Source organism: Felis catus, chromosome A3, assembly GCF_018350175.1.
Source record: "Felis catus isolate Fca126 chromosome A3, F.catus_Fca126_mat1.0, whole genome shotgun sequence".
Classification (NCBI taxonomy): Eukaryota; Metazoa; Chordata; class Mammalia; order Carnivora; family Felidae; genus Felis; species Felis catus.
The window spans coordinates 25,051,056-25,070,898 of NC_058370.1; the positions used below are offsets into that span (position 1 = coordinate 25,051,056).

Here is a 19,843-nt window from a genome sequence, read left to right on the forward strand (position 1 = left end):
TGCTGTGATAAAGAAAAGTAGCCAGAAATGAAATACTACAATGGTGTGACAGGAGCCCAGGGAACAGGAACAGGGAAAGAGCTGAGTGAGGGAGAGGAGAAGGAAGGGATTAAATGAGATTCAAGTTAATCTTGGGGTCAAAGCCAAAGGACAGCAGGGAGGCAAAGGAAGGGAAGCTGAACCACGATGATACCAATCCTGGCCTTGCTGCTAACTTGCTGTATGGCCCTGGCTCTTTATTGGTCAGCCTCATTTTCTCACTGGCCAATTGGACCTCAGGGCCCTGTATGTTCTGGCCCTCACCAACCTCATCTCCTGCTTTTTGCCCCCTCAGGCTGCTGCTCCAGCCACAGTCTGCCTTCTGGTTTTTCTACAAACGTGTTCCTGCCTTGGGGACTTTTCCCTTGCTCTTCTATCAGCTGAAAATGTTAGAAAGGGCTTAACCCTTCACTCCTGCTTATCTTTCTTCATATACAAAATGGTAGAATAACTAATGATTTACTCATTTTCTGTCTCCCCCACTACAAGTTTCATGAAGGTAGTCTGTTTTATTCACTACCATATCACAGCTCCAAGAGTATCATCAGGCATTTGCTGAATACATGACTGGATGGATGGATGGTCGGACAGATGGACAGACAGACAGACCGAATGACCGACCACTGGTCCTGAGAAGCCCACTCTAATTCTAGCATGCTATGATTAACTTACGGACTTATGGAAATGGAGAACATCTCAGAAGTTCAAGCTCAAGTAAGCTTAGGTCTAACCTGTCCTCTTGGCTCCATTTTTTAACATTCACTTTGCTTCGGTGGCTCTTCACAAATTATTTCCAAATGTAACATATACACCGTAACACATAGCTACACACACACACACACACACACACACACACACACACACACACACGAATAGATAAATATGTATCACTTAATTCAAAGATGGTAAATTACATGCTATATAAGAAACACAATACTCACATAGTATTTCCTTAGCCTAGAATATTATACCTTACCCAGTTTAGCCCCAACTTACTGTTAACTTTAACCCTAACCACACTCCATTCCTGAAATCCTATACTCTGGTTACACTGGACTAGTTACCCTTCTCTGAGACATACGCCTAAATTCTGTGTCTTTATCCTCACTGGTCTCATCACTTGGAAGCTGCAGACTCCCCTTCACAATTACCAAATACTTCTTTCACAAATGTCAAATATCTATCTCATCTTTGAAGTCCAACTCAAATACCATCTTCGTGAACCTTCCCTTCATCTCTCAGGCAGTTAGTATCCCCTTCTCCTCCATGTTCCCAAAGCACTGCAAAGTAAGATCTTCACAACTATATGCTTCCATTATAGTGATCATCACTGTAGTCTACTTACTTTACCTGCCTGTCCTCTTAAATCAACTATGGGCTCCAAAGGCCTTGACCATGCATTTGCCTTCTCCATATCCCTAAGGACCTATATCCCTATGCCTGCCACAAATGTTTATCAAATTGAGTGTTAGTGTGGTTCCACAACTAAGAACATTTCCTAACCTTCTCTCATAGACTCAATCAGGTAGTTCTTCCCGTCTACTGTCCAAAAGTTGGTTTCTCTAATATTTCTACCTGCTAGTATGAACTCCTTTGGAACAAAGAGCCTGAGGAAGAGGGAGATGGAGAAGAGGCTAGAAAGAAAGGGAAGAAATAGTCTTTGCAGAGCCTTGAATGTCATCCTAAGGAGACTGGACTTATTCCACTAGACGTTTTATGAGCAGGAAGTAGTAAATAAGGAATGTGTTTTAAAACCTATGGCAAGAGAAAGGAGGTTATACTTCAGGGACAAAGACTGGAGGTAGGGAGAGGGGTTGATTGACAATGAAAATAGTCCCAGTGAGAGAGGATTAAGATCTGGCCTTGGATGGTAGCAATGAGGATGAGAAGATGGGTAAAACACGTTCAGAGACAAAACCACATAATGAAAGCAGTTACTTACTTCACCCAAATAGAACTCTGTACTCAAAACCAACTTCCTCCAGATGGAAGTATATAAGCTCTTGGCATCCAAGATGGCCCTGACGGAAACCAGGAGCAAGGAGAAAGCTTCCTTGACACAGGGGCGGGGGAGCAAATCTAGGATCAGTAAAGGCCAAGCTCCACGCCAGTGGGTAGGGCTGTAGGAGAGAGTTCAAGATTGTGCTGATGGCTGCTATCAGCAGAAGCTTCAGCAAAGAAGTAAGGTCTGTGCCCTGAACAGAAAGGTGCCCTCCTGGGTTGGAACAGCTCTAGCTAGCTTTAATACAAGAGGTTCTAATCATTTTCAGTGATGATATGATAAGGAAAATTATCCAAAATTTGGAAATAAGGCATAGAAACAGTTGTGTGACCTTTTAAAGTCAGATTAGAACATTTTTTAATATGCATCTGAGAGTCATCTGATGCTCCTCTGATACTTTTGGAGAATGGAATTTTGTTTGACTTACTGTTCACAAATGGTTAGAACCCAAATGTTTCAAAACTGCGAAGTTAAAGGGTAATGTGTAGAAAACAGAGAAGGCTCAATTCTAAGCAGAGGATAATGCCAAAGTTTACATTTTCATTAGGAGATTAATCAATTTTGAAATCTAAGCAATCTAATTTCAGCAATCCTTTTTTCTACTAACAACATGAAATCCAGTTTCTCAGCTATTCTCTTTCTTCTGGTTTCCACACTAATGAGTTAAACAAAACTTGACACATGCTCACCATATGCAGGAGAATTATGCCCTGACAAAGTACAAACACCCATAGGCCTATCTCACAGGAAACAGACCCAAGGAGACACAAAAAAGCCTGACATCCAGGCACAGGTAAGTTAGTGAAGTTGACCAGGTGGCCACTTAGGAACTGACATAAAGCTCAGTGTAGTAGAAAGGGCACCAGGCTGAGAGTCAGAAGACTTGCCACTAATTCACTGCACAACCTTGGGCATATAACTTATTGGCCCTTGGTGGGCCTCAATTTCATAATTAAAAGGGTTCCTCTGTAAACCTGATGACTGTTAGTTACGGTCATCTTCCCACTCTGACATCCTAAAATTCCATCATTTTAGAAAATGATCATGGGGAAAATGCAGAGCCAAAAATATTGTTTACCCTATTCCTAAAAATGCATCACTAGAAGGGTGTCTCATTAAGAAGCCCTAGTAACTGAGTAAGAATGGGTGAGGAAGGGGACAAATAGAGAAGGACTCAGAAAAGGGCAGAAAACTAAGTCTGCCCATTTTGCAGCTGAAGACTGGGTGGTGCCCAACGCCAGCGACAGAACCCTTTCAGGAAGGGCTTAGATTCACTGTTCTCACCAAGACTAGCTACTGGCTCTGCCACATAAAGGCAAGTGCCTTCAGTTTCCTCACAGTAACATCTCTTCAAGTAAAGTGCTTTGTAACTGAAAACCGAGTACAGATTTGAGGACCTACTAGAACAATCTTATTCCTAATCTCTTAAATGTAGGTCTCTTCTCCTGCCAGATCCCCGAAGGAAGCTTATCAAACTTGAGATATATAGACCCTCTTTCTTCTCTCCCTGCATTTCAGAGCTGCTGTTGTAAGTAGGGGTTTACTGCTTGAAATAGTTCCCTCATTCAACTCTGAAAATGACAAGCACACTCTTTACAAGGGATTCAGTGTTGCATGTTGAAGATGGAAACCCGGCCTCCTGCTTGGATCTTTGGGCCACACACCTGGGTCCTAAAGAAGTTGGTTTGAGGCAGGCAGAGAAAAAAACTCATGGGAAAATGGCACTGAAGGCATGGAGAATATTCCCATTATACTAAAGCCACTAAATGCCCCTTCCTGGGCACTTCTGAATACTCTACCTGCCGGGAGGCCAGAGAGGCAGTATGGTACTCAAGGAAGAGCTTGCTATGGGATCTGTGAGGTTAGGAGGACCAGAGTTCAAACCCCAGCTCTTTCACAGACTAGATATATGACCTCAAGCAAATTCATTTACTTCCCTGAGCCTCAGCTTTTCCCTATAGAACTATTAATAACTTAATGAATTGCAAAGACTAAAGGAGATAATCAATTTAAAGTACCTATCACAATATCTGGCACATAGTAGACACCTCAATAAGTGTTACTTCCATCAAGAAGGAAAGGGCAAATAGCAAAAAACAACTGAATGTGATTCACATGCCAGGTAGGGAGGACTTGGGGACAAACACCCCAGCCAGCAGCAGATCAGAGCTGCTGATCAAAGTTGCTCAGAATGGGAATGGGCTGATTTGGAGAGTCTGATGTGCTATTCTAAGAGCATCTGGCTCCTGTACCAGCCAAAGCAAATCAAAGAGAAGTGCTTATAGAGCGCTTGTTTCTAAAACAAGTGCGGGCTGTTATTGACACATGCCACAGGGGAATTGAGAAGGCTGTTGGCGAATATGTTAAGAAAGCTGACATGCTTTCATTTCTAATCTCTGCTACTACACGCACATCTCATCTCTGCTACTACAACTGACCTTGGCTCCAGAGAGGAGAAAACTAGATGGAGACACAAGAGACCTAGGTTCTGGTCTGAGTTCAACCCTGAGCAGATGACTTAATCTCTCTCTCCTCAATTTTTTCTTTCCTCCTCCAAATAATGGTAATTCTCTATGTGCCTCCTACTCTATTATCACTCTATCTCATCATTTTCAGATGATGACACTATAGCTCCAAAAGATCAAGCAAGTACTGGAAGGAATTTGAATTCAAAGTCTGCTGTCAAAGCCTATAGTCTTCTACTCTGCTGCATTATCTCCCAATGTTAAATGAGGGGTTGGACCAGGTGGACCAAAGCATTCCTCAGCTTGAAAATTTATGATTCTTAGTGGCCTAAAATTGTGGCTTCAAAAGCATTCTAAATACTCTAGGGCTAGACAAAGCGTGACTTGTTAAGCCTTCGCATATAAATGAAATCCTCAACACCAAGGAGAGCCAAAAGAAAGTGAACAGTGAAATTTTAGAAAGCCCTAAAGAGGCCCTTTGAGAATACATCACCTAATTCATTTTAAAGATAGGGGTATGAAGCCTGCAGAAAGGGAAATCGCTTGACTGGGAACACCCAGAAAGAGGTAATGGAGCACAAACTGGGGTCCTATGTCTCATGATCTCTCTCATACTTGGCATCTACTGTCTCCAACCTTCTGGGCCATTCTGATTCACTCTTTGATATTTCTTTTCCAAATGCTGGGTGACATGCTGGTCCCTGACCAGCAGCAGACTCCCAGACATTTCCAACATCTGCTCATTGTAGATAATGGCTTTCATTGTAACTGTCCTTGCTGCAGCCTCGAGCAGGGCTGACTCGAAGGCTTCTTTGACCCCCTCTTGACTTTTTGTTTCCTCTTGGCTCTTTGATGCCTTTGAACCACAGATCAATGTGCCTTTAGAGGCACAGAACTAGAAGGGACATCAGCAATTACAGGTCAACTTTCTATCTCATTCCTTCTTTTCAGAGCAGAAGAAACTGAGGCTGAGACATACTAAATGCTTTTCCAAGGCTGAGTTAGTAAAACAGAGTTAAGAGCCTGGGTCGCAATATTCACCTTCTATTATAATCTGACACTGAACACATGGTATCAGAATTTATTTCAATCACTAGTGACTGAACACCAATCCAGGCCAGGCACTTTTTTTTTTCTTCATAATCTCCTATTAGCATCCCAATAACCATCCCAATTTTTGTTCCCATTTTGCAGATGAGGAAACTACAGCTCAGAGGTACACAGGAAGGGTGTAATTAAACTTCCAAAGACCAGTTATACTGCAGGTAACTTTTGTCTCTTGCCCTATGCACTTAGTGCAATAACTCTTGACAGATTATCCTAATAGGGCAGGGGGAGGCAAAGAGGGTGGGAAAAGAGTGGAAATTCAGACAATACAAAATGACAGATAATCCAAAATAAGCAATTTAAGCTTTTGTAGGATAGTTTCATTATTTTTCTGTATCTGTCTCATTAAATCCTAAGTCACCTCAACTTATGTCCTACTCATCTTAGGGGTCTAGCACCACAGCTCCTGATAGACCTCGGTTTCCTCATCTATTGTTTCCCAGTTTCACATCTTGGATTTTTGATCTCTTGGCCTTATGCTTAGGCTCAGGACCCTGCCTCTCTGCCACAGCCAACATCCTTAGAACTGCCCTCTAGCTGATCTGACCTAAAGGACCTATCAGTCCCTCTTCTGTCTGGCCTGCTGCTCCAGTGGGACAGAAAGACCCTCTTTGGTTTTAATGAAAACTGGGGAAGGAAGGAGGGAGACACAGGGCCCAATACAGCCCAGAGCCCTTTTACATACTATTCCTTCCCCTAAGTGAGGTGGACCTTATTGCTTTCCTGTGACAGCAACCCTTGAGAAAGCCAGCTGTTTCTAGAACCAAAGTAATAAAATGTGGGCAAAATTCCTGGGTGGGGGAAAAAAACAGGGACAGCTGCTTCTTATATGAGCTGCCCTGGTAGCCTCCCTCAGATGTTCTCCACAGAATTCTCTAGGAGCCATGTGATGATTACCCTGGCAGATAAGAAACCTCCTGTCTTACTAAGCCAAAAGCCCACTTAGGTCAGACATTCATCCCACACCTTGAAGGATAAGAATGCACTGCTACCGCCCCTGGACCTTCTCAGACTCTGTCCCTGGTCCCTATCACCATAATTACTAACATTAATAGTCCCTTACATTTTGTACAGTATTTAACAGTTTTATACAGCACTTACTTGAAATGTGCCTTACACAGTTGGATAGGTAGAAGCTGTTATTCCTTGTTCACAGATGTGGGAACTAGAGGCCACAAATAAGTAACCAACAAGCCCAGGTATTCCTCAGAGCTCTTACGCCTCAATGTTACCTAAGAGATCTACATTTAAGCCATATTTCTTTAATAGAATTAAATTTCTGCTTAGAATCTCATCATTATCAGGCAACAGAGGTATTCTGCAAGGTCTCAAAAGCCATCTTGAAGCCTCTAAAATCTGTGAAGTGGGCAGTTATCTCCTCCAGCTCTGTATCAGGCAAAATCTCCTCAGAAGCCTGGGGAGCTCTGGCTTTCCATGTATCACCTGACTTCCTGTTGCATCACCCCGATATTCTACATGAGGCTCAGGCCTCACCCAAATCCTGACCTAAGATAGGCAGGATCAAGGCTGCCCAGCATTATGGGTCTAGCCCTGCCCCCTCCCAGTTGATAACACATACAATGTGGACAACTTGCCTACTCCACTGTTTCTGAGTTAGGCCCTCTGTGAAGCTCCAGATACTTCTGAAAAGACTACATCAGGAGCACACTGACAGCCCACACATCAGTCAAGTCTGAAGATGACTCTTGGGAACTGCAAAGTGCCTTTAAAAGATAACCTAAGTCAGGGGTGCCTGGGTGGCTCAGTTGGTTGAGCATCTGATTCTTTCAGCTCTGGTCATGATCTCACAATTCCTGGGTTCGAGCCCTGCATCAGGCTCCATACTGACAGTGCAAAGTCTGCTTGTGACTCTCTCTCTTCTCTCTCTGCTCCTCCTCCACTTGCATGTGCTCGCTAGCATGCTCTCTCAAAATAAATAAACTTAAAAATTTTTTATTTTAAATAACTTAAGTCTTAAGAAACTAGAAAAAGAAGAGCAAACTACCCCTAAGAAAGCTAGTCAGGAAATAATAAAGATTATAGGAAGAAATCAATGGAATAGAAAAACAATGCAACCAAAGTTGCTTCTTTGAAAAGATTAACAAAATTGGTAAACCTTTAACAAGACTGACCAAGAAAAGAGAAGATATAAATTGCCAAAACCAGGAATTTAAAAAGGGTTATCATGACTAATCTTAAAGAAGTTAAAAGAATTATAAAGGAATCCTATGAACAACTTTAAACCAAGAAACTAGTCAATTTAGATGAAATGAAAACATTCCAAGAAAGGCACAAATTATCAAAAGTGACTCAAACAGAAACAGAAAATCTGAGTCGGCCAACAACAACAACAACAACAACAATAACACACACACACACACACACACACACACAAATTAAATCAGTAATTAAAAATCTTCCAACAGAGAAAAGCCCAGGCCCACACTGGCCTCCCTGGCAAATTCTGTAACACATTCAAAAAGTAAATAATCCTTAAGAATATAGACACAAAAATCTTCAACAAAATAGCAATGTAAGGGGCACCTGGGTGGCTCAGTCAGTTAAGCGTCCAATCTCGTCTCAGATCATGATCTCATAGTTCATTAGTTCCAGCCCCCCATGAGGCTCTACGCTGACAGCGTGAAGCCTGCTTGGTAGTCCCATTCTCTCTCTCTCTCTCTCTCTCTCTCTCTCTCTCTCTCTATCCCTCCTCCACTTGCTCTCTCTCAAAATAAATAAACTTTAAAAAAAACAGTGCAATCCAAATCCAACACCATCTAAATAGGATCATACACTCTGAGGATTGGGGGGGGGGGGGGGGGGGGGGGCAAATAAATAAATAAATAAATAAGGATCATATACTCTGACCAAGTGGGATTTACTCTGGAATACAAGGTTAGTTTGATGGCCAAAAATCAATTGATGTAGTGTGCCATGTTAATAGAATAAAGAACAAAAAACACACAATCTATAAAATCCAACATCCATCCATGGTAAAAAACCTCTCAGTAAATTAGTAATGGAAGGAAGCTCACTTGGCCTGATAAACATCATCTATAGCTAATATATAGCATCAACAAAAAACTTTATAGCTAATACTACACTTAACAGTGAAAGACTAAACAATTTCTCCCCTAAAATTGGGAACAAGGTAAGAGTGTCTGCTCTCACCAATTCTATTCAACATTGTGCTGGAGGTCTCAACTGGTGCAATCAGGTTTTTAATGAATGTCAGACTATATCTTTCCCCTACTCAAAACACTCCAATGGCTTCCTATTTCACTCAGAATAAAGCCCTATATGATCTGGGTCCCTGTCTACCCTTATGACTTCTCCATACTCCACTCTCCCTCTTGGTCACTTCACCTCTAGCCACTTGGCTCCCTTTTGCTCCTCAAACACAGTAAGCATGCTCCCTGTTTTAGGGTCTCTGAACTTGCTGTACTCTATGCCTGGAATGTTATTCCCCAAGATATTAAGCATAACTCACTACTACAGTTTCTGTATATTTCTGCAGAGATTTTATTTTCTCAAGAAGCCTTTTTCTCAAGAGAGGCCTTTTTTTCATCATGAAGTCCCACTCCATTCCCTCACCCTGCTTTGTCTTCATACATATTCATTTGTTTATTTTCCTCCACTAGAATGTAAACTATAAGAGAGAAAACTATTTTCTTCACTGCTATATTTTAAAACTGTGCCTGCCACATGGTTGACACTCAATACTCACTGGATGAATGAATATCTTTAAAAATAAAGTTTTATAAAGGAGAGTGAATAAAAGGGGAGCAAGAAGAAATCACTGGCTCAAGAGGCTGAGAAAGACCAGGGTTTTAGGTCACAGGGAAGAGCCAATATAGGATAATAGAAAAAAATTTGGTTGTCTGGAGCTGGGTTCTTCTGGGTTCTAAGCTTAGCTCTTCCAATCACTGTCTGTCTCTAGGCCTCAGTAATTTCTAAAATGAGAATATCACCACCTACCTCCCAAGCTGCTATGAAAATGAAATCAACTTATGTAGAGGATTCAGTACAGCATCTGATAACATAGTAGACATTGTAATTTAACATTTTCTGATACCCCTGGTCTTTAAGAGGACCTAGAACTACCTTAAAAATTACCTAGCTCCACTTCACTGAAGTACATAGATGTCTGTAGGACTGCTGCCCCTAAACTAAATGGCCTCCATACTCATTTTAACTTCTCTTTCTGATCATTCTTCTTTTATCCTTACCTTTCAGCTCTCTCCTCTAGCTGTTAATGTAGCAGCTCTTCCCCCCTTTTTGATATGCTGCTTTGAATCTTATGGGAGTTTAGAAACCAGATTACTAAACCTGTTACAACAACACATAAAAATAGGAGTAAATTAGTGCTGTATAAGGGCTTAAGGATGACAATGCTTTGCTTCCTTGTTTTTTTAGCTGAAACTTGTTTTTAATAGAAACTTGAGTACATTAGATAAATAAGCTAGACACTTTATCACATGGAATCATTCATAGTTTGAAACAATCAATAATGGAATTCTTCACAAGGCAGTTGGTGTAACAGTAAGGTCCAAGCTTAGCACCAGGCCATGGGAAAGCAAGAAGCTACAGAACTTAGGTTAACCAGACAAAAAGAGGTGCCATCAAGAGCCTGAAGATTCAGAATAGGACAGAAGGTTGGCTAATATGGATTCCAAAAGCACCAGGTTGGGGACAGACCTCTCTGTGCACCCTCCAGCAAACAGAACAGAGAACAAAATGTCCATTGTTACAGAATGTGAAGAGAGTGGCCTGTATCACTGACCACAGGCATGAGAGAGATGGTGGGGAAAACTGGATGAGCATAGCCTGTGATAAGATTATGAGGCTCTAGCATAAGTTCATTTTTCACTAGTTGGAGGGTGAGAGGTGGGGATGGACAAAGATCTTAGGGCCAAAATAGGAATAGCCTTCCTCTTCTAACAGGACAGTAGGAAACAAGGCAACATCTAAGTGGAATTAGTGAGGGCAGACACATGCTGGGGATTGGCTCTTGAAAAGTGCTTTAATATCAGAGCCAGGATATGTGAGCGCATTTAAACCTGCATTCTGTAGCCCCCATGCTGCAAATCATGCTGCCGATGCTGCCTGGCTTTGTCTGTGTGCCTTGGAATCCCTTCCTTTGTGGAAAGATTGAGTTTCAGGCAGAACCTGCACAAGAAGGAGAGGAAGAGAAGGGTATGGGAGAAGATTTACAGCACAAATCTCCAAAGGAAAACCTTCCGTTTTTCCTTTGGGGAGTGGGGTGGCAAACAGGTCAGGGACTGAGGTGCCAGAGATACTTATAGTGCTTTATTCTCACTTTCTCTCATTTCGGTCATGCTGCTTTACAATTTACAAAGCTTTCCAACTTGCATTTCTCATTTGATTCTCTACGACATCCTGCAGGGTTGGTGTACACACAAGAGACATGTGGGGGTGCAGGGAAGCAGTCCAATTTTACAAATACAGAAGTAGAGATTGTCCAAGGGCAGATGTTGAGAGAGAAGAGGAAAAAAAACAGGTTTCCCAACTCCAACCCAGCTCTCCAGGTCCCTATCTGTGCTGATCCCAGTGTTTACGATTATGTGTTATAGGTATTTTCTCCGCCTTATAATCATATGGCTGGCGCCTGGGCCTTTAACTGCATGAAGATTCTTTCCAACTTTTAGTCTCCTGGGCCCCTCACTAGAAATGCCATTGCCTCAGAAGGAACCCCAAACTCCTGCCTTCCCTGCTGGGCCCCTCAAGTAACTGGATCTCCTTCCTGAATCCCTAAGGAGGTCTTTTTTTAACTTTATAAGAAAAATCAAGATTCCAGGGAGATTAACAGCCCAAGGAAAGTCTGCCAAGTCAAGGAGAACAATGGTGTTTACACTGACCAGGTTCTAACATCAGCTTTATGGATTCCCAAATGTGAACTCCAGGCAACTTATTTCAGCTATCAGAGCCTCAATTCCCTCATCCATAAATTTTGTCTAGATTAAATGAGACCCATAACACAACTGGTTCTTAATGTGTTGATTTCCCTTCCTGTCTCAGCATCTTTGGTTTTTCCTTTAAGTTTCCCCCGATTTCCCCTTCACACAGCCCCAACTCTTTCACTCCATCCTCACCACTTATAATCACATTTTCCAGGACTGATAAAACTAGTTTCTGAAGCTGACCTATGGGCTTGGTAGGCCAGTCAAGACTGAAATCAGGAAAGTTTCTAAGGGCTACAAGGTCATGTTAAGAGAGCTTATAGGAGAATGAGTTTAGCTGCCAGGTTCAGGATAACCCCCAACACAAAGCTGGCAGAAGCCAAAAAGAATTGAGCCTGCTTTGCGTTATTCATGGTAAATGATCCCAAACGATCTTATGGCAATTCCAAGAGAGCCAAGTTCAATTCTCCTCCCAGCACAGGAAACTGCCTATGCCAATATCTCAAACATGGAGGAGGAGAATAATCAATTGCCTATAAGTTACCTGTACTAAAGGTAAAAATAAGCCCCAAACTAGTTACCCTATATCTTGGCCCAAGCTTGCCCAGAGTTGCCAAAGACTCTCACTCACCAGCCTTCAATTTCCTCTTTTGGGTTACAGGGTCAGCACCAGCTGCCTTTGGGAATAGGGCTCACCTAAAAAAGAGAGAAGTCAGTCAGGGTCCTGCTCAGAATAGGGATGAACTTAGGTCAGTGCAGGCATTCCAAGATCCTGCTCTCACACGTCTTATATCTTTGCAAAAGATAGGTTGACGATACATTATTTTAGGTCATGCTAAGTGCTATAAGGAAAAATAAACCAGAGTAAGGGAGGAAGAAATGACAAGGAGTGAGAATAGTCAGGGAAACCTCCAAAGGGTGACCACCAGAAAGAGACCTGAATGGGGGCACCTGGGTGGCTCAGTATGTTGTGTCCGACTTCAGCTCAGGTCATGATCCCACAGTTTGTGAGTTTGACCCCACATCACGCTCTGTGCTGACAGCTCAGAGCCTGAAGCCTGCTTCGGATTCTGTGTGTCCCTCTCTCTCTGCCCCTCCCCCGCTCATGCTCTCTCAGAATTAAAAAAAAAAAAAAAAAAAAAAAGACCTGAATGAAGTGAGGGAGTAAGATCTGCAAAGGTCTGAGGGAAGACTGTTTCAGAGAGGAAGAATACCAAGTGCAAAGACCCTGCAGCAATAATAGGCAAGAAGAAGCTTGTTATGCTTAAAGGAACAAGAAAGTCAATATAGCTAGAATGTAGTGAAGGAAAGAATGAGATATTAAGTATATATGGAGAAATTAATTATGATCCCTATTTTATATATGAGAAAACTGTGGCTCAGAGGTTAAATGACTTGCCCAAGGTCAAAGTAAATCAGTGGCAGAACTGGGAATGGAGGGGTGCCTGGCTGGTTCAGTCGGTAGAGCATGCAACTCTTGATCTCAGGGTTGTAAATTCAAGCCCTACATTGGGAGTATAGAGATTATGTAAAAATAAAATCTTTAAAAATAAATAAATAAATGTGAGCACCTGGGTGGCTCAGTCAGTTAAGCACCCAATTCTTGATTTCAGGTCAGGTCATGATCTCACGGTTCAGTTCATGAGATCAAGCCCCAAGTCAGGCTCTACACTGTCTGTGCAGAGCCTTCTTGGGATTTTTCTCTTTTCCTCTCTTTCTGCCCCTCCCCAACTTATGCTCCCAATAAATAAATAAATAAATAAATAAATAAATAAACAAACAAACAAACAAACAAATAGTAAATAAAAATAAATAAAATCTTAAAAAAAAAAAAAGAAAAAAAAGAACTGGTAATGAATTCAGGTCATCTGGACAACTCTCTGCCTCCATCTTGGGCCAGGTTCCTCCAGGCTTAGATAACCTGGATCCCAGCTGGGACAAACTTTCAAGCACTCTACAACTGGCTTCAGGCCTCTACTCATCCCTTCCTCTGTTGGGTGGGAAGAAAGAGTATATTTACCTAGAATGTGGAACAGAGGGGATTCTAGGGTTGTGGAGAACAGTAGCACATGTCAAGCACTGTTGTAAAGATTAATACAAATAAAGGATTTTCAACAATCTCAGAAGATTGCTGTTATTTCCCCATTTTACTTCTGGGGAAACTGAGGCACGGAGAAGTAAATTTGCCCAAGTTACACAGCTAACAGAAGGGGCAGTGAGCTGAGGGGCAATGAGGTGGCTCAGTCGGTTAAGTGTCTGACTCTGGATTTCAGCTCAGGACATGATCTCACAGTATGTGGGCTTGAGCCCCATGTCAGGTTCCGCACTGACAGTACACAGCCTGCTTGGGACTCTCTCTCTCTGCCCCTCCTCCACTCATGCTCTCTTTCAAAATAAATAAATAAACTTTAAAAGAAGAAGAAGAAGAAGAAGAAGAAGAAGAAGAAGAAAGAAAAAGAAAGAAAGAAAGAAAGAAAGAAAGAAAGAAAGAAAGAAAGAAAGAAAGAAAGAAAAGAAAAGAAAAGAAAAGAAAAGAAAAGAAAAGAAAAGAAAAGAAAAGAAAAGAAAAGAAAAGAAGGAGGAGGAAGGTAGAGTTGAGACCTAAGGAAGGAAGGAAGGAAGGAAGGAAGGAAGGAAGGAAGGAAGGAAGGAGGAGGAGGAAGGTAGAATTGAGGCCTGAACTCAGGAAGTCCAACCTCTGGGGCTTGCCCTGCCCTCTTAACCACATTATACCAACTTCTCAAAAACAGAAGAAAAAGACAGGAAACATACTCATACCCTAGTCCTAGCTGATATGGCTCAGAGCCCTCATTTACACCCAGCCTGAAATCCTCTCCATTTACTTGCAGTCCAGACTTCTTACTGAATACCAGCTAAATGACTATCCTTTAGCCAGGTGGTTCCAGACGTTTCTCTAAATCTCTAGCTACTGTGATCACAAAGCTATGATGACAACCACAACAGCCATTTAATAGCCACTAACATTTAATGCACACTTTGAAAGAGTAGGTACCAGGCTAAGCATCTTACATGCACTATCTTATTTCAGACAGGGAGAAACAGTTGCTCCAAGACATGAGTGGAGGGATCCCCCGGGGGTTCCAGGCCTGGAAACAAAGCAGGAAATACATGGAACTGAAGGATCTCTGTAGGCCCAGATCAAAGGACAAAGGCAGAGGCACTAGGAGGTGGGCAGTAAGGGGAATAAACTATTAGCACCTCGAATTCAACATGTTGATAAACTGAACTCATCTCCTTGTTCCCAGACTCTGCAGTTCAGCAAATGATATAACCATTCCCCCAAGTACTGAGACTCCAAATGTTAATGCTCTCCAACCTCTCCTTTCCTTATGCCCCATTCCCTCAATTGCCAAATCCTCATGGTTTTTTTGTTGTCATGCTAAGAGCTCTACATCTAAACTGTTCTTCTTTATTCCCTACTGTGTCAACCTCCTCTTGGTTCAGGATCTATCTCTTGCCTGCAATGCTGGAATATTTCTTAAAAATTATTGACATTACGGGGTGCCTGGGTGGCGCAGTCGGTTAAGCGTCCGACTTCAGCCAGGTCACGATCTCGCGGTCCGTGGGTTCGAGCCCCGCGTCGGGCTCTGGGCTGATGGCTCAGAGCCTGGAGCCTGTTTCCGATTCTGTGTCTCCCTCTCTCTCTGCCCCTCCCCCGTTCATGCTCTGTCTCTCTCTGTCCCAAAAATAAATAAAAAACGTTGAAAAAAAAAATTTTTTTTTTTTAATTATTGACATTACAAGGACTGTTACAGTAGTGTCTTCCCCAGTCTCTCTTTCACTAATCTCCTACCCCTCCGTGCTCTAACTACTGGGCCTACACTGCCAGACTAATGCTCCCAAGGCCACTTTCCTGCTCAAAAAAAGTTAAGAAAAAAAGAGGAAAAAATATCATAGCTACCAATCACCTAAGCTTTGCTCTCTAGGTATGCCTTCATCTAGTCATCATCTGTCTTACCTCTATTATGGGCTTTCCAGCTCTCATCCTTTTGTCCATGCTGTTATCTCACTTGGAATTTTGTACATATTCATATCCTTCTTAATCTTCAAGGCCTAGCAAATCTATGAAGTTATTCTGAACCCTTTCTCACCACTCTGTCATATTCTCAAATCATCTCTAACTGTGACTAGACCTGACTCTGGCCTCATCATCAGGTAAGGCCTCAAAACCAACTCTTCTGTTCCTTCTTCCTTGTAAAGATTCCTGCTGTTTCCAGAGAACGAAGACCTAGTCAGTTAAGATTTCTGTTCTCATTTCTGCTACTCTTACCTTACTCTGGATCTATCACCTAACAAAGGACCTGGGTTCTAATCTGAGCCTCAGATTTCTACAAAATGGAGATACAATCCCCATCCTGATTACAGGACAGGGATTTTGTAAGAATCAATGTGGTAACAGAAGGGGAGTGGGAGAAGAGTTAGGATGGGAGACTTTGGGCCAGGTCTTTTTTTTTTTTTTTTTTTTTAATTTTTTTTTTCAACGTTTATTTATTTTTGGGACAGAGAGAGACAGAGCATGAACGGGGGAGGGGCAGAGAGAGAGGGAGACACAGAATCGGAAACAGGCTCCAGGCTCTGAGCCATCAGCCCAGAGCCTGACGCGGGGCTCGAACTCACGGACCGCGAGATCGTGACCTGGCTGAAGTCGGACGCTTAACCGACTGCGCCACCCAGGCGCCCCGTGAGCCAGGTCTTCAATAGCTCTTTTTTTTCACTGCGAAACACTCGGAAGTTTATTTATAGAAGCCTTCTTAGCCAATCAATCAAAAAACTACTTCCTGGGCCTGGTTGGTCATGGTCACAGCTCTAAGTTAGGGTTATAGAAGACACAGGGATGGATGAGAACAGTTCTTATCCTCCTTGCATTCCAGGGTGGGACTCTGTGAACTTCCTGTAAAGGACGACTAATAATATTAGGTAGGATCCAACAGTTCAAAGAATGCTCCATGTGTTATAAAAATGGAGAAAGAAACTAGGCTGACAGGAGATGGCCTTAGAAGTTTCAAAGGAGCAAGGACTTAAGCCAGGCATTGATGCAGAATGACAGAAAAAACACATGCTACTACTATGCACCAGACACTGAGCTAGGTGTTGTGCAGTTAACCCTCATAATGTGAAGAAGTGATGGCAGGTCCATTTTATACCTAAGGTAACTGAACATGGGCAAGGCTAAGTGTGCCATTCAAGGTCAAACAGCTAGTAAGTAGCAGAGCTAGAATTTGAACCCAGGTCTGCTTTACTTTATTCCAAAGCCTGTATGTTTACTTACTTCATGGTCTGGAATACCAAATAAACTCTAAAGCTCTTCCCACCTTAAAATTCAATGATTTGAATGAGGGAGTAGGGGAAGAGGTTTACTGTTGCTATGTCTTACCCATAAGACTATAATTTTATTGGCAGGTTTAGGGTCTTATTAACTGGAATAGCCCAAGTATCTGAAACAGAGCCTGGCAGGTTATACTTAGAAGACACTGTACATAAGCAAATAAATGAATAAGCACCTGTTCCATCAACCATTGTTCTGAGGTCCAGAAGTAATGTCCAAAATGTCAAGCTCCAAGTTATGACTTGTAGCCCCAGTATCTATATTACCACCTATCTACTAATCTGTTGTCTGAAGGTACCCTTTCCCCATTCTTGTTTTCAGGAGTTAAATGAGAGGTGAGGAAAGAAATGGGAAGCTGACTGGATAGGAGAAAAAGGAGGGAGAAGAAAGGGGTGAAAGGAGAGAAGGAAGAAGATAAAAAGGAAGGTAATGTCTCAGCCACAACTGAAATGTCCAAGGCCTAGACTTTGGGAAAGGTTTCTTTTCTGGTGCCAAAACCAAGGATTTTTTTTTTTAAGAGGAGTAGTAGGAATTCCTCTTTATAAATTTCAAATTGCTTGTCCAAACCCCCTGACAAAATCTACCAGCAGGGGGGGTAAAATGAAATTCCTCAGGGCTCCTATCCTCAGTTCTTACCACTATCCTGCTCCAGCCCAACCCTCACCTGGCTTAAGCTAAAACCTGCAGAAGTCAGAAGACATACAGGTTCTGACATTCCTCTGCTCCTTCACAAGGGTCATTCCAGGCTAGTAAGCCCTGGGAATCCAACCTTCCTTATGGATGAGGAGACACTGCAGCCTCTGAATGCTTCCCCACAGCAAACTGTCATGAAAGCTTTGTTGAACCCTAAGGGGAAAGTGATTCTCCCTTTCTGCTGTGTTCCTCAAATATGTATGAAAGAACTAAGGTGAAGATGTGGATGATGGGACAGGGTCCCTTCAGAACTCATTTGATCTGGGTCCTAATAAAGCTTAACCTTCTTTAGGTCTGATCTGCAAATTATACACACCACCTCTCCTTACTATATTTTTAGTAGAGAAAGGCAGAAAACATAACAGCTAGTTCCAGCTCTACCTCTAATTCACTGTGTGACCTTGGACAAGTCATTTCACCTTCCTGGACCTTAGTTTCCATGTCTGTAAGAGGGAGACAGCATCTGCTCTTCTGAAGGATCTTCAGAGGGATCAGAAAGATTGGCAAGAACACTTTAACTGTAAATTTACTTGGTTTTATGTAAATGGTAAAGAAGGAATGAGGGGATGGTCTCTTAAGAAAGAAAGAGGGCTGTACCACCCTTCAGTTGAAGGGATCTGCTCTGAGTGGAAAAATTAGGAAGAACTGGAGCAAACAGGGTCATTGTCTATACTTCCATCAAATGAGGCACCAACCAAGGCTAAGAAAACCTGGGGCACGTGGGTGGCTCAGTTGGTTAGGCATCTGACTTCAGCTCAGGTCATGATCCCACAGTTCAAGAGTTCGAGCCCCATGTCAGGCTCCGTGCTGACAACTCAGAGCCTGGAGCCTGCTTCAGATTCTGTGTCTCTCTCTCTCTCTCTCTGCCCCTCCCCCACTTGCACTATCTCTCAAAAATGAATAAACATTAAAAATATATATATTAAAAAAAAAAAAGACTAAGAAAAGCTCATGGACCACATGCACGCAAATCCCCGTAAGTCCAAGTAGAGAGAAAATAAGAACCACTAGAAGTAATGTATTACTCAGGAAAAGTAAAAGTAGTAATGATCAATAATGATCAGTGGTGAAGAGCTCAGGCTCTAGAATCAGACACCTGGGTTTGAATCCTAGCTCTGTCTCTTACTAGCTTTGTGACCTTAGGCAAGGTACTGACCTTCTGTGCCTCAGTTTCCTATATTTGTTAAAAATAGTTTCTGCTTCATAAATGTGGCATTAGGAGAAATAAGTGAGAGCTTGGGAAAGCCCACAGCTCAGAGCCTGGCAAAAGTGACTCAAGGATAGTTATTATTATTCCACTTAAGTACCACAAAAGGACAAATCAGAAGCAATAAAAAGACCCAGGAGAAAAAAATGCACATTTGCCATTACCTATTATGTATGTATCATGTCCTATGCCCAAAACCATAATTATTTTCATTTATTTCCAATAACCTTTTGAGGTTAGTAGAATTATCCCTATCTTAAAGGAGGAAACTGAGCCTCAGAGAAATAACTTGTCTAATACCACACAGCTAGAAAACAGAACTTACTGAAACCAAGGTCTGACTCCAAAGACTGTGTTCTTTCTACCATGTACCTTGCATTTTCTCCTGCTCAAAAATAAGGAGAACCCCCTCCTTGCCCCCATATAGGTACCAATAATAAAGTTTTAGGAAATGGACCAAATTCTCCCATTTTATACTTCATGAAGCAACTACTGGTTTCAGATGCCTGGGGAAATGATGGGCAGGGGTGGAATGCAAGTGTACCATCAAGTTCCAGACTTGTAGGACTTGGCTTACCAGGCCTTCCCAAGGAGCTCTCAGCCAGTTGTTATAGTAAGGAAGGAAAGAGGGATGATTTCCAAACTAGATACCACACCCTAAAGGACAAGATGTTCCAGGACTGTATCAAACAGTCAAGAAGCCATGACAGGTCCAGCCTGGGCTGAACTCAAATACCGGATCAAAACACCTAATAAAGAGGCACCTGCCTGGCTCAGTTTGTAGAACATACAACTCTTGATTTCGGGGTTTTAAGTTTGAGCCCCACATTGGGTGTACAGATTACTTAAAAACAAAATCTTCTGGAGGGGTTGTGGGAGGGGGAATGGGCTAAATGGGTAAGGGGCACTAAGGAACCTACTCCTGAAATCATTGTTGCACTATATGCTAACTAATTTGGATATAAATTTAAAAAAATTAAAAATAAATAAATAAAATCTTAAAGGGGGGGTCTGGGTGGCTCAGTTGGTTAAGAGTCCAACTTCAGCTCAGATCATGATCTC

The 19,843-nt window shown here is 42.3% G+C and overlaps 1 protein-coding gene across 9 annotated transcripts in view; it reads right to left on the reverse strand.

Moving 5' to 3' along the window:
- Nucleotides 1-19,843, reverse strand: part of RALY (RALY heterogeneous nuclear ribonucleoprotein) — an 86,276-nt gene that overhangs the window by 34,878 nt on the left and 31,555 nt on the right. For 5 of the 9 annotated variants that reach the window (XM_019826623.3, XM_019826629.3, XM_019826624.3 and 2 more), the window contains exon 2: nt 12,166-12,230. The exons of 1 other annotated variant lie outside the window; for it this stretch is intronic. The gene's annotated coding sequence lies outside the window, so the exon portion shown is untranslated. Of the gene's footprint in view, nt 1-9,842; nt 9,943-12,165; nt 12,231-14,564; nt 14,589-19,843 lie in introns of those variants that run through there. 3 more of the 9 variants (XM_023251316.2, XM_045053724.1, XM_019826625.2) reach the window with 2 other exon arrangements.